This window comes from Triturus cristatus, chromosome 6 (assembly GCF_964204655.1).
Source record: "Triturus cristatus chromosome 6, aTriCri1.1, whole genome shotgun sequence".
NCBI lineage: Eukaryota > Metazoa > Chordata > Amphibia > Caudata > Salamandridae > Triturus > Triturus cristatus.
In genome coordinates this window covers 1,172,182,016-1,172,195,121 of record NC_140589.1, presented here as the reverse complement: position 1 = coordinate 1,172,195,121, position 13,106 = coordinate 1,172,182,016, and positions in this window count along the sequence as shown.

The window sequence follows — 13,106 nt, the reverse complement described above, 5'->3', positions numbered from 1 at the left end:
GATCACCAAGAGAAAGATTAGTGACAATTATTGGTGGCCTGAGATGGATGCTGCAATCATAGCAAGAATACGTGCATGTGTGCTACTAGTGATTAAGGGCCATACGTATCAAACTCCCATTTTGCGATTCTTAATTTGCGATATTTTCTGAATAGCAAATTGAGATTCACAAAACGGTATGCACTTAAACAATCGCAAATAAAGAGCGATTCCATAAAATTCGCTATTGTCATTGCGATAACTGAAATTGTGATTCCTTATTACAGAAAATAGTATATATGCGAAATTCGCAAATTTGCGAAAATCGCAAAATACGGAATCGGAAACTCAGGTGCTGCATGATGACATCACAACCAGGAAATGTCACTACCCATGCTGCACCTGAGTTTCTGTCATGGTTCTGGGCTGCGGCTCTAGGGGCACTTCACGCACTCCTGTGTTGTGTGGCAAAATGCATAACGTCAAGTCCTTAGCTCGTTATTGGTGGCAATGTCCTCATAGGAAAGTGTGATGTTGACTGTATTGGTTACAGGTTTGAGCAGCATGTCACATGTGCGCGCTGCTATGCACTCTGCTTGAGGATGTTAAAGGCACAATAAAGGCATGCCACAGGTGCGCGCTGCTTGAGGGTTGCATGACGTTATATCATATAAAGCACTGCTGGAGATTGCCTTGGGGGACACTTCAGATGCGCATTATGTCCTTGTGTTTTCAGTGCTCGTTCAATGCGCATTTAATTACCAACGCGCGTTTAATTTACCGTAAGATAAACGCGTTCTTGATTATAAGCACACACGCGTTACAAATAAACCTTCAAGTGACCCGTAGTTACTGCTACGCATAACGCGTTCTTGGGTGTGGCGTTCGTATAAAAGGAAACCACACCCAAGACAACGCGCTCAGTATTCTTGGCTCTTCCACGAGTTCCACCTCTGGTGTCAACGTCGGCTTGAAATTGCAGCCGCTTCGTCTTCGTAGAGAAACAATAGAGACGCGCTAGGAATGTAAGGTGACAAACAAATTTCCACTGTCTCTGAATCTGGGTAAGCTCTTTAGTCCGCTTAGACAGTGAAATCAAAACCTCGTTTAAAGCTGCAAGCAGCGTTGCAGGAGCGCCCTCTATTTTAGGAGGTAATTCTTGCTTCAGGAATGTTAACAGTGTGATCGTTCTTATATTGGTATTCAAGCTTCAGGAATGGTTGCATTGCGAATATTTAAATACTGTTATTCTCGAGCTTCAGGAATGTTTGCATTGTGATTATTTTGACACTGTTATTCTCACTATAGAAAGGCTACTTGATCTGTGAAAGGGAACAAACTCTTCTTTTGAGGAACTGCGTGGCAGGTCCAGCAGTTCCAAGTATTTCTGTTTCAGGAAGATCGCAGTGGTGTCAGTGTGTCTTTACGTTATCAGGAAGTTTGATATGTCTTTATCATTGTTCACGTTAGACATTCTGCTTTACTGTTATAACTCCCTTATGTTAACGATTGGGTCATTGTAACTTTGACGCATATGATTACTGGGGTACCTTCAAGGCTGAAAACAGAATAGACAAAAGGACTGTTTATGTCTAACTCATTCCTTTTCAGATCTCCTTCCCAGCTGTTCCCTTCCTAACAACCTTTCCCCCACCTGGCCACTCTAATCCTCTGTGTCTAAACGACATTCCAGAGTTGGAGCTGCCTGGAGGTGGACCTTTTCTAGCATCAAACAAGCGCCGAGGAATCAGAGCCTGACAGTTTCTGAAGCACAGTGAGAGAGCAGCAGTGGAGGTGAGGGATCACTGCAGTGCTAGAAAGAATGGCAGAGACTGGAAACATGGCCAGCAAGGACACGCCTAGCTGAAGACGGCTGAAATGCCAGAAACCGGTCCTAGGAAGCTTGTTTCCTGTCCAGGGAAGGCATGGCTTGGCAGTTCGGGCTGGACTGTTCCCATGAGGCACAGGGTCAGACTGATTTGCATATGGCCATGTCGGAACTGGGGTGGCAGAGTGGGCTTAAGAACGGTGATGGATCAAACCCAGATCTGTTGACTGGGTGTGAGTGTTTGATTGGTTCTGATGCTCCGTCCATCACCACCCCCTTTTGTACAGCAAGGACAACCAGCAGCAGGGGGAGAAACAAAGAAGGAGAAAACAAAAGTTTTCTGAGAGTGAGTTGGAGGTCCTGATCCAGGAAATGGTTGTCAGCCATGAGCTCCTCTTCAGGAAAAAGTCCCTACGGGTGCCTGAGACACGCAAGCGGAGGATTTGGGCGGATATCCAGTGCAAAGTTTATGCAATAGGTGTCACCCACAGAAGCGTTGAAGACCTCAGGAAGCGCTGGTACGACCTGCGCCAGCGCTCCAAGGAGAGGGTTGCAAAAAGGTTGGAGCAAGCCAAGAAGACTGGTGGTGGGACCTCTGCTGCCACCGCCTCAACACCACTGGAGGAAATGGTGGAGGGGACTCTTCATCCAGAGAGCGTAATGGGCGTCGCCGACCTGGACAGCTCCGACCCCCCCAGAACCAAGACAAGGTAAGAAGCATGCCATCACACCCTTGATACCCCCTACTACCCACAAACCCCCAGGAGAAACCCAGGGGCACAACAGAACAAAAAGACCAGGGGAGGTACACAAGCACACACAGCAATGCATTATGGGAGATGTAGTCACATCCACATAACAGTGGAGCATTGACACCCAGCCAGTCCCAAACAGTGTGTGCGCAACATGAAAAGTAAAATACAGATAGACAGGACCCATGCAACTACAAACAGTTAATTTTAATGGATATCAGATGCAAGTCAGAACAGAAGATTAAAGTGTGCATTTACGTCCACAGCACCATCTGAAACACAGGAAACTGCCAGTGGAGGCGAGGAAGAATACCCTGACGCAGAGGCACAGGGCTAGAGGAGAGGGAGGGAATGGAGGAGGAGGGCAGCCCAGTAATCCATCAGACACGCAGCAGGAGGCATGCAGTGCCACCATTGCCCCTGCTGGAGGATGAAGCCCAGGACACTGATGGCGATGTCCAACCAGTCCCTGGACCGTCAGAGCCACGACACTGGGCTCGAGCACGTGCAGATGAAATCCCGCCAATTCCATCCAGGCACAGGGCACGTGCATCCACCAGTTCAGCAGACACAGGAGAGGACACAGTCTTCAGAGGGCTGGCGGGGCAAATGTTGGAGGTCCAGCACCTGCAGGTGAGAAATATCAGGGAAGTTCAGACAGAAATCAGGGCTGGCTTCATGGGCATGACGGGTGCCCTGGAGGCACTCTGTGCTGAACTAAGGGCGGATCGTGCTGCTAGGCGCAGGGAGATGCTGCTCCTAGACTTCTACACCAGGGCGGTCAACCGCCTCACCTCAGCAACCAATGTGATGTCAAGGCGCAGCATCAGTATGCAGCATGAGGTGGCACACAACAGCCAGGACGTGGTAAGGGTCCTCGTACAGGTGATATGTGCTGTGGATGAGCTGCGGGCAGCTCGCACGACTGGCCCAGGAGTCCTCACTCCAACAGACGAGGACCCACAATCTACAAGGAGCAGCATTACACCCCCACCACCCCTGGATAGGCGCCGTAGTGTACATCACAGAGGGGCTTCTGGGACACGTGAAGAGGGCACTGTGCACCCACAGCCAGGGGCCACGGGCCGACAGCGCAGCAGTTGAGGTGCACAGACTTGTACAAGGAGATGGGTGAATCAACCCAGTGCACACGGACACTTGGGCCAGATCGCTACTTCGCACTGTGATCTGAACATGTGCTGACAAATGGACATAACATTGTGTGCTACACAGGCTGTGTGACGATATTAATCCTGCATTTAAGGAAATAAAACACAGTCTACTAATTGATATATCGCATTGTGTCATATTTTCCTACCTAGAAATAGTTCTGTGTGACCTCTTCACGCCTCTGGCACCCAGAAGCTACACCAATTGCACCAGCTAGCATGCGTCCTTGCGCTGGACCCTCCTCATCTGATGAATCAGATTCACTGAGCTCCACCGGCGTGCCTTTCCTGGTGGCAATGTTATGCAGCATGGCACATGCTACCACTATCTTTCAGCAGGTCTGGGGGCTGTATTGGAGTGCCCCTCCACTCTTATGTAGTCATCTGAACCTGCTCTTGAGAATCCCGAAGGTCCGTTCGATGGTACCTCTGGTTGCTATGTGGGCACTGTTGTACCTCCCCACAGCAGCGTTGGCAGGATTCAGGTACGGCGTCAGTATGAATTCCCGGACCGCATACGCACTGTCACCTGTGGGGTGGGAGAAATATGGTTAAACACTGTACTGGCAATGCTGTCCTTTACTAGTCTGTCCTTTGTACACATGCAATTACCTAGTAGGTATCCCTCACCAAACTCCCCATTTGTGAGTCGGTGGTGTATCCCACTGTGGCGGAAGATGAATGCGTCATGCGTGCTGCCTGGGTATTTAGCAACTATGTCGGTGATAATGTGTTTGGCATTACACACCACCTGTATGTTCAGGGAATGGTGTGAATTCTGATTCCTGAACACATACTCATCCTGGGAGGGGGGATATGGCGACATGTGTCCCATCTATACATCCAATGACATGGGGAAACTGGGCAATTTGGTAGAAGTCCTGCTTCATCTGGTCTAGTGCCTGTGGTGTGCTGGGGAAGTATATGTGGTGAGGCAGCCTCTGTACCATGGCATCAAGGAACGCATGGAAAAAGCGCAACAATGCACTCTGGGAGACCCCTCCTGCTGAGGCTATCACCCCCTGGAAGCTAACTGATGCCAAGAGGTGCAATGAGCACAGGACCTGGATGTGGGTGGGGATGGTGTGTGTCCTGCGTGTGGGGTGTTCAAGAAAAGGTTTGAGCTCATCAATTAAATCCAGGATGCTCTTCTCAATCAGCCTGTAGTTTGAATGGATCTCCTACTCAGTCTGCTGGAACAGGGTTAGGCGCGCTCTAAAGATCCTTTCCTGGCGTCTCCTTCTCTGTGCAGCAGCTCTGAGTCGCATCCTCCTGGCTATCACATACAGCCCAGCCATTGTGGAAGACATTTGTTGCATTGTGGGCTGCCTAAAATAGTTTGCACCTGTTTACCACCTGCTCATAATTGGTGGTAATTGCAATTCTCTAAATAGCGAATTTCATCAAATCGCTAATATCGATTTTTTCTTACAATCCGTTTTGCGAATTCGCTAAATGCGAGGTCAACAATTGCGATTTTCACAATTGTTGAGTCACATTTTGCGAATTCGCAAAAAAATCGCTAATGTGTGGGAATTGCAAAATTACTAATCGCAGATTTAGCGATTAGCAATTTTGCATGCAAAATGTGTGTCTTAGATAGGGAAGCTTTGTTTTAGAAATCGCAAACACCGTTTTTTTTGCGTTTTGCAGTGTTTGCGATCTCGAAACTACTTCATACATATGGCCCTAAGGTCTCAAAACTGAGGCCATGCCCCTCCAACATGTCTGTCTTCCTGAGAGTGTATGGTCTAAACTGGCAACTGAATATATTGGTCCTTTTAGTACCCTCCCATGTAAGTTTAGGTTTGCCATTGTTGTTGTGGATTATTATAGCAAATGGTGGAAAGTTAAGTTCGTAGAGGAACCCAAAACATCAGGTGTCAATACGTTTTTCAAAAAAATGGTTTTGAAGTGAAAGTCCAGTTTGTATCAAGAGAAATTAAAGTTTTCTTGGACAGCAATGCCATTGACACAAACTCACCGCCAGGCGAACGGACTTGTAGAAAAAATGAACCACACTCTGGTAGAGTGCATACAGTGGGTGCAGTTGTGCCGATCTCTGGAGAATATGTTGTGGTCCTACCGGTCTTGTACGAATGCTGTTTCTGGTGTTTCTCCTTTTGAAATCATGAGGGGGCGTGTGCCTGCGTGAAGGTTTTGTCCTGCACGGTTGAGAGCACGTTCGGGTGATAGGTGTGGATAAGATTGTAAAACCATGATTTCAGTTGCCACAGAGGGGGGAAAGCAACCGGCTCCTTTGTTGGCTCTGTGTCCTGAAGGTACTGCAGAGGGCAATGCCGCATCTCTTACCGCAATCCTGGTCTCACCGACAAAGATGACTACTGCCACTGCCACCGAGCCGCTGCTTGCACCGTGCCCTGTGGGCACTGCACTCCGCACCACCTTGCTTCACTTCACCGCCCTGGTCTCACCAATGCCATCGCTACCCGCTGACTTCGACACCCGTGACCACACAGTGCCTTTGGGGCACTGCTTTTAAGTCTCACGATGCACAGCGTCATCCCACACCACAGTCTGGATCGACCAATGCCAGCTTCCCACAATCGGCACTGTCGCCTGCACCATGATCTGTCAGCATCGCCACAAGTACTGCCTTCACTCCGCACCACAGCTCTGGTCTCACCAACGTGCAGGATGACCATCACCGAGCCGCTGCCACACTGCTACACTTCACATCGCAACTGCGACAGTTGCCACAATTGGCCTACACCAATGTGATCGGCCAAAACTAAAAGGTACTGTTTACGAGTCTACTGACACCCCGACGGATGCGGTCAGATGGAACCGTTGTATCAAGTAACTGCTGTTTAAGGTTATTCTTGCAAAGTGCATATTTTTAGGTACTGTATGTTGGATTCTTATCGTTTTGGTCTTGTTTTGAATATATAAAGGGATGGATATTTTTCTAAACTAGTGTGGTGTCATTTTGTAGTGTTGTCACTGTATTACTGTTGGTCATGGGCATATGCTGTACATACTGCCTCTGAGATAAATCTGACTGCTCGTGCCAAGCTACCAAGGGGGTGAACAGGGGTTATTTCAGTAGTGTATTGCCCATGTCCTGACAAGGAAGAAGGGTCCCTACTAGGACAAAGGTGCAAACCCATACTAACCAGAGACCCCCATTTCTAACAGTGTCCCACCTGACAAGCCTCTGATGCATTGATCCTCATATAGGCCAAATGCGCTACTGAATAGCGATGCAAAACCTTTTGCATCAATCATCCTGGCCAGCCTCCAACCTATTTGGCAGACTATTATTGTTTCTCAACAATTGGATTTCATTCAAAATAGGCAGGCAAACGACAAAACAAGGCTGGCGGGGCGCTCATGGAAGTGGCGGCCGGGAGGCAATAGTCAATTGCCCTGCCATCATTAGACGCCCAGAAGGAGTTTGACTAAGTGGATTGGTTGTATTTGGTGAGGGTGCTGGATAGAGTTCACATAGGGCCCAATACAAAATGTTTTATCGTGGGAAACTTCAAAAAGCCGGGTGCAAAGCTCGAAATGTATGCTGCCTTCACACCCAGCATCCCACTGACTAGAGGGACAAGACAGGGTTGTCCATTGTCTCCCCTCATCTTTGCCTTGACTATGGAACCCCTGGTTGCCAGAATCTAAAATAATCCCATCATTCATGGCATGATGGTGGGCGACAAAGAGACCAAACAGTGAATGTTTTCTAATGACATCCTCTGCTTTGTCACCGACCCCGAAATCAGTATTCTATCCTTAGTGGAAGAACTCAGCAGCTTTGCACGGGTAACAGGATTTAAGATTATCAACTCCAATCAAGCAAAATAGGGAGAAAGCAGACCTGCTGGGCACCCTTCGGGATTCCATTCAGAGGGGTGGGTTCATGTGGGTCACACCAACCATCACACATCTAAGGATCCAGCATCCCACCCATACAAGCAACTTCAATGAAAGCAATATTCCACATTGATCACAGCCCTTTTCAAGGATCTTTATAGGTGGGGTAAACTGGAGATATCCTGGTTGGGATGACTGAATATCCTCAAAATAAATGTCGTGCCCATCTCCTATATGTCCTCCAGACCTTTCACCTAAATCCACCAAAACATTGCTTCAAACTAAGCTGCTCAATTTTATTTGGGAGGGCAAATCTACAAGGGTGGCGAAATTGTCCTTGTTCTGCTCACCAGCCAACAGTCCTAACATAGCTGCATGCATGCTAGCAGTCCACCTCTGTCTTTCATTTGACTGGAACCAATACCCAGAAGGTAAGCGGTGGGTGCAGATGGAGCAAGCCTTTACCCCTAATCCCCCTAGGTGAACGTTTGTGGCTGACAGCCATGGCCCAGGTGGACCTCCCCTCCTCTGCCCCTGATGACCACACTCTTGGCACATTGGCAAATAGAGACTGCAAGCGTTCCCGACTCACCGCTAGCCCCTTACCCCACAGGCCCATGACCCAGACTTTCCTCCTGGTGTGTCAGATCCTGGTTCCTTTTCTTGGGTCAAATTGCCGGTCTCCTACCTTGAGAGACTTTTATGATGATGATGAACTTCAGACTAGAAGGAGCCTCATGGAGAAATACACACTGACTCGAAGTGACACATATAGGTTCACCCAAGCATTACACCCGGCGGAGAGGGATCGCGCTTGTAGGGTCATGTAGAGAGAGGAATTACCTATCAATTCCTTATTTACTAACGATGTTTATCAAAAAGTAATCTCATGACTATATATTCATTTTTTCTCTCCCACTGAAAAACAAACATACATAAGTCAATGTGAGAGGGAATTGGACACTGAGATGTCCAGGGAGTCATGGGGGGTATATATGGCAGAGGGCTTCCAAGTCATCTATTTGCCTCTGCTACAATGAAATTGCCAATAAAATAATGACCCTCTGGTGCCTCACTCCAGTGTGTCTCGATCAGATATATGGGGGTTCAGGGTTGTGCTTGAAAGGGTGCTGGAATAGGGATATATTTTTTTAAATGTAGTGGACTTGACCTCAGATACAGGCATTTTGGGACAAAGCCCTTCCCATGATACACTCTACAACCAAAGTTTCATTACTCCAAACCCATTATTTATCCTTTCGGGGACACAGGAGGAGACCACTTATACCCCACAATGACTTCTCAGGGGTGCTGTCCTTCCACCTCCTTCTACCCACGCATTTAAGCATGGCCCAGATGTGGGAGCTACCCCAGGCACCCTCGACCAACAAGTGATGGAGAAAGTAGGGACTATTTACTCCATGGAAAAACTGACTGCAGTTGTTCGCTATAGAGTCTCAAAATTTGATGCAATATGACATCCTTTCACCACTTACATGAAACGACCACAGAACGCTGGGAGAATACAACTGACAATGTCCAAAACCTTGAAGGTATCCAATTGTTTGTGAAATGGTTACCTCCAAAATGGAGAGCGAGTCACCACTGGTTGTACGATCAGACTAGTCGCTCACACGTTTCTATGCACCCTGCGAACTGGGGGAAGGAGGGTTCTGCCCTGGTGGGTTTAGGGAGCAGATATGGGGCTGAGGGTGTGGATATGATTGACTGTGTGCTTTTATGATGTCAGTTGCAACTGGTTATATATTTTCAGATATGTCAATGCTATAATGTGTGTCTAGTTTTTTGCCTCTCAAAACCTAAAATAAAGTGGTGAAAAAATTAAGTGTTAGATTTCCTTGTGAAGTACAATCAGCATTATTATAACAGTACTCTAAGCCTCAGAGACTTTGTGTTCTATAGGTTGCTTTGAGAGAGATTGGCCCTTCCTGAGTCTACCTTAAGCTACAAGTAGCTGGTGAGACCAAAGTGGTTTGTATTGTCCAAACAGAGATCTTCTAACATCCATGATAGGAAGTGTTTTTTTTGCTACATTTGTATAATTCATGACGAATGTTTTAAGAACCACTGGTACATTTAAATGAAAGTCTGGTGGTACTTTTTCTGGATAAAATGACTCATTTTCCTTGAGATGAGTCTATTGTCTTTGAATTGCAAGTAAGGAACAGTCAAAATTTCTCATTGTCATTATGCTGTGGCTGTAAATTATGCGTCACTGTATGGCGTTAAGTAAGGTTCCTTCATTGTGAATGCTTGAATTTCAATTGTTCTGCTTGCAGATTTTTTAAGGCCAAAAGGAAAGCGAATTTCCAAGACAGATATTTAAATTTGCTTTGTGTATTCTTTCAAAGGGTTTTCACATAAGTTCCAAAAGTACTGTATTAAGTTGGCGTGGAGAATTTGAATGTCTCCACAATGCGAATGTCTTAGAAAGCCCTCTAGAGTATTCTTTCATGAGTATATTAAACCAGAGAGAGTGGTTGATCCGTTGTCCTTCTAAAGTGAGAACTGGCCACTGATTGGACCTTGACAAATGCATAGCTGAGGCCTGAGTACAATAAATTCAGCAAATAAGACAAGATTTGATGTGGCACAGGTGAAAATGGATGCAGGCTGTGCTGATTGCACCAAATACCAAAGCGCGTTCATTTTGTCCATAAATTTTATTAGCAGACAAAGCCCTAGCTTTAAATAAAATTTCTCTGCAATCATAAGTAATGTCTTAGATGTAGAATTCATTAAGTTCAGGAGCCAAGTTGACAAACTCTATTTCACATGGTTTTGGTGTAAGATCTAACCTTTGATGCAAGATAGAAAATTTGGCATATGTGGTAGCAGATTTGGATGTTGCCCTGAGTGGAGAAGTACCTCTGTGACCAATATTGCCTCAGCCACCTTGGGGGGATGAGTATAAAGTGGCTTGAGGGCATATTAGCAAGAAGTTGCAATATTTATCGCAAAACGCTCTTAGCGCGTTTATTTTTATCGCTGCCTATCACTGGATATTTTAGCGGAGAAAACATGCTCTTAGCAACGTTTATCTCCACTCTGATAAAATATCCAGCGATAGAGGCGAAATGCCTGAATATCGCTGGAAATCCAGCGATAATAACGCCATGGTGGACTTAGCCTGAAAATCCACCTCCCATTGAGGAATACAGGTAAGTCAGGTTTCCAGCAGGTGTTAATTACTAGCGATAATCACGCTTGCTTGACTTTTTTTATCGCTTCGCCTGCGTTGGTAATAGGGGGAAGTAGTGTTAGCGACTGTTTTCAGTCGCTTCTAGTTGGGAACGCCCACCTTGCATGTCATTAGCGATAATCATCGCTGGCATGGAAGGCGATAGGAAAACCGGCCACTATCGCCAGAAAGCTGTCACTAACGCCTGTTAGTTTGTTTGTTTGACTGAGTTTGGTTTGACTTCCTCCACTCATGGCATTAATTTAATGTTCTGTTGAAAAGCTACTAATATTATTAGTGCTGTATAATTTCATTTTGTTTATGTATCATACTTCAACCTATCAAAAACGTTCTAATTCAATAGGCTGGGCTGCACACAGGTGAGCTACTCAGAGATAGCTGGAGAGCTACAGTACCTCACAAGCTACTGGTTGGAGGCCCATACGGTAGTGGAGTCCAAGCATTGTTCATGCCTGAGAGATGTGTAGCTGTTTATCAGATGTGGTGTCCTATATCTTTTTGCAGACAGGAGACCTGCTTCTCTATGTTTGTTTATTTGACACATGGAAATTGTATTGTCCACTCATATCAGCTCAGAACACCCTGTGATCCTTAGGAGGAAAGACTGTAGCTCTAATACTTCATCCCCTTAGTTAGGACTTTGATGTGAAGTTGTGTTTCATTCACCGACCATGTGTCAATGACAGCTAAATTTTGGATATGTGCTCTCCAGCCATTTAGAGAAGCATCTGTCATCACAAATATGGATTCCTCTTGGAAGAATCTCAAACCAATTTGTGTATTCTTCAGCTTAGTCCACTATGGCAAAGCCTGTTTCATTTTGTGTCTTAATTGTGACAAGTTTGTCAAATGAACCTTGGCTTTGCACCCAATGCTTTACGAGTTCTTCCTGGAATGGTCACATGTGCAGGTGGCAGTTTTGTATTAAATAAATTCAAGGTAACAACTTCTCTCAAAGAGGCTTAAAAAGCAGCAGAGTGATCTTATTTTCCAGCTTCAACCAATGTGCAAAGATAGACAATCACACTATTCTATCTTTGGATGGTACAGCTTTTTATAACTCTGTTCAGAACTTGTCCAAAAAAACTGCTTTTGTGATTTGTCTAGATATGGCCTAGTTTTCAATGAGCCTCGGACAGGCTGTGGTGGAGACGTCTGTTGATGTGAATGCATCTACTTTACAAACAAATAATTGAGACTTGGTGTCTTTGCTTTCCGGACTTTGAATTGGTAATTTTCACCTGGCCATTTTAAATCTCAAAAATCTTCGATGCTTGAAGTGAATTGAAATATGAAAATGTGCATTCTGTAGATCTGGTGAGGTGATGTAATCTCCTTTTTGAAGGGACTAGGTGACTTCCTGCAAAGTTGCTAGGCAAAATAATGGATTCTTAAGAAGTTTCGTTAATTGGTGAAGATCTAAAATTGGTCTCTATTTACATGTTTTCTTTATGATGAGAAAAAAGTATGAATAGAGACCTACATTTCACTAGGAGCCAGGGACCAGATGTATTGCTTCCTTCTTTAACATTGAGGAGATATCTGCTTGCAACAAACACATATGTGGATGGGGTTTCTTGGATAGGAGCATTAGTAGATGTGTATGGACAAATCCTAGTGTATGAAAATATAGTGTAAGATACACAATCCAATCCACTGTTATTTTTTCTCATAGGACCATAACCCCCTTACAGGATTTCCTGTAGATGTCATGGCCTTCATCAGAAAGTTGCCACTGTCACCTTGACGAATCTTAGCCATTAGATTGACTGCCATCTCTTTGACGGGGGCTTATTTCTAATAGAACACGGGAGGCGGGGCTCTGTATTGAGGGGTATACTATTGGCAGTAGGCTTGTTTAGATAAAGGATATTGCTGATAACTAAAAGATTGAATCCATCTATAAAGGAGTACTGCCCCCTTGCCCTTGCTCCTCAAAAGGGCTCAGTTGGTCCCTGGTGAAAAATTCCAAGCAATCTTGCTGTATCTCTATTAGATTTAATAGATTGTAGAACATGATCAACATGGTGACCGTATAAAGAGTCACTATTTTAGGGCATGTCTAAGACACAGCTTTGCATGGAATATATGATGTTATTTAGCATACCGTTACTCCGTAGGTATTTACTTCGAACTTTTTACTTCGCAAATACCATTAATATGCATGATTTTAGTGTGCATGCTTTTACTTCGCAAATATATACAAATACATTAAAAATGCTTTTACTTCGCAGTTATTTATTACGCATACCGTTACAACGCGTTATTGGTACTTTAAAACAAAAAAATTATGGTAATAGTTACCTATCCCCTGGCAC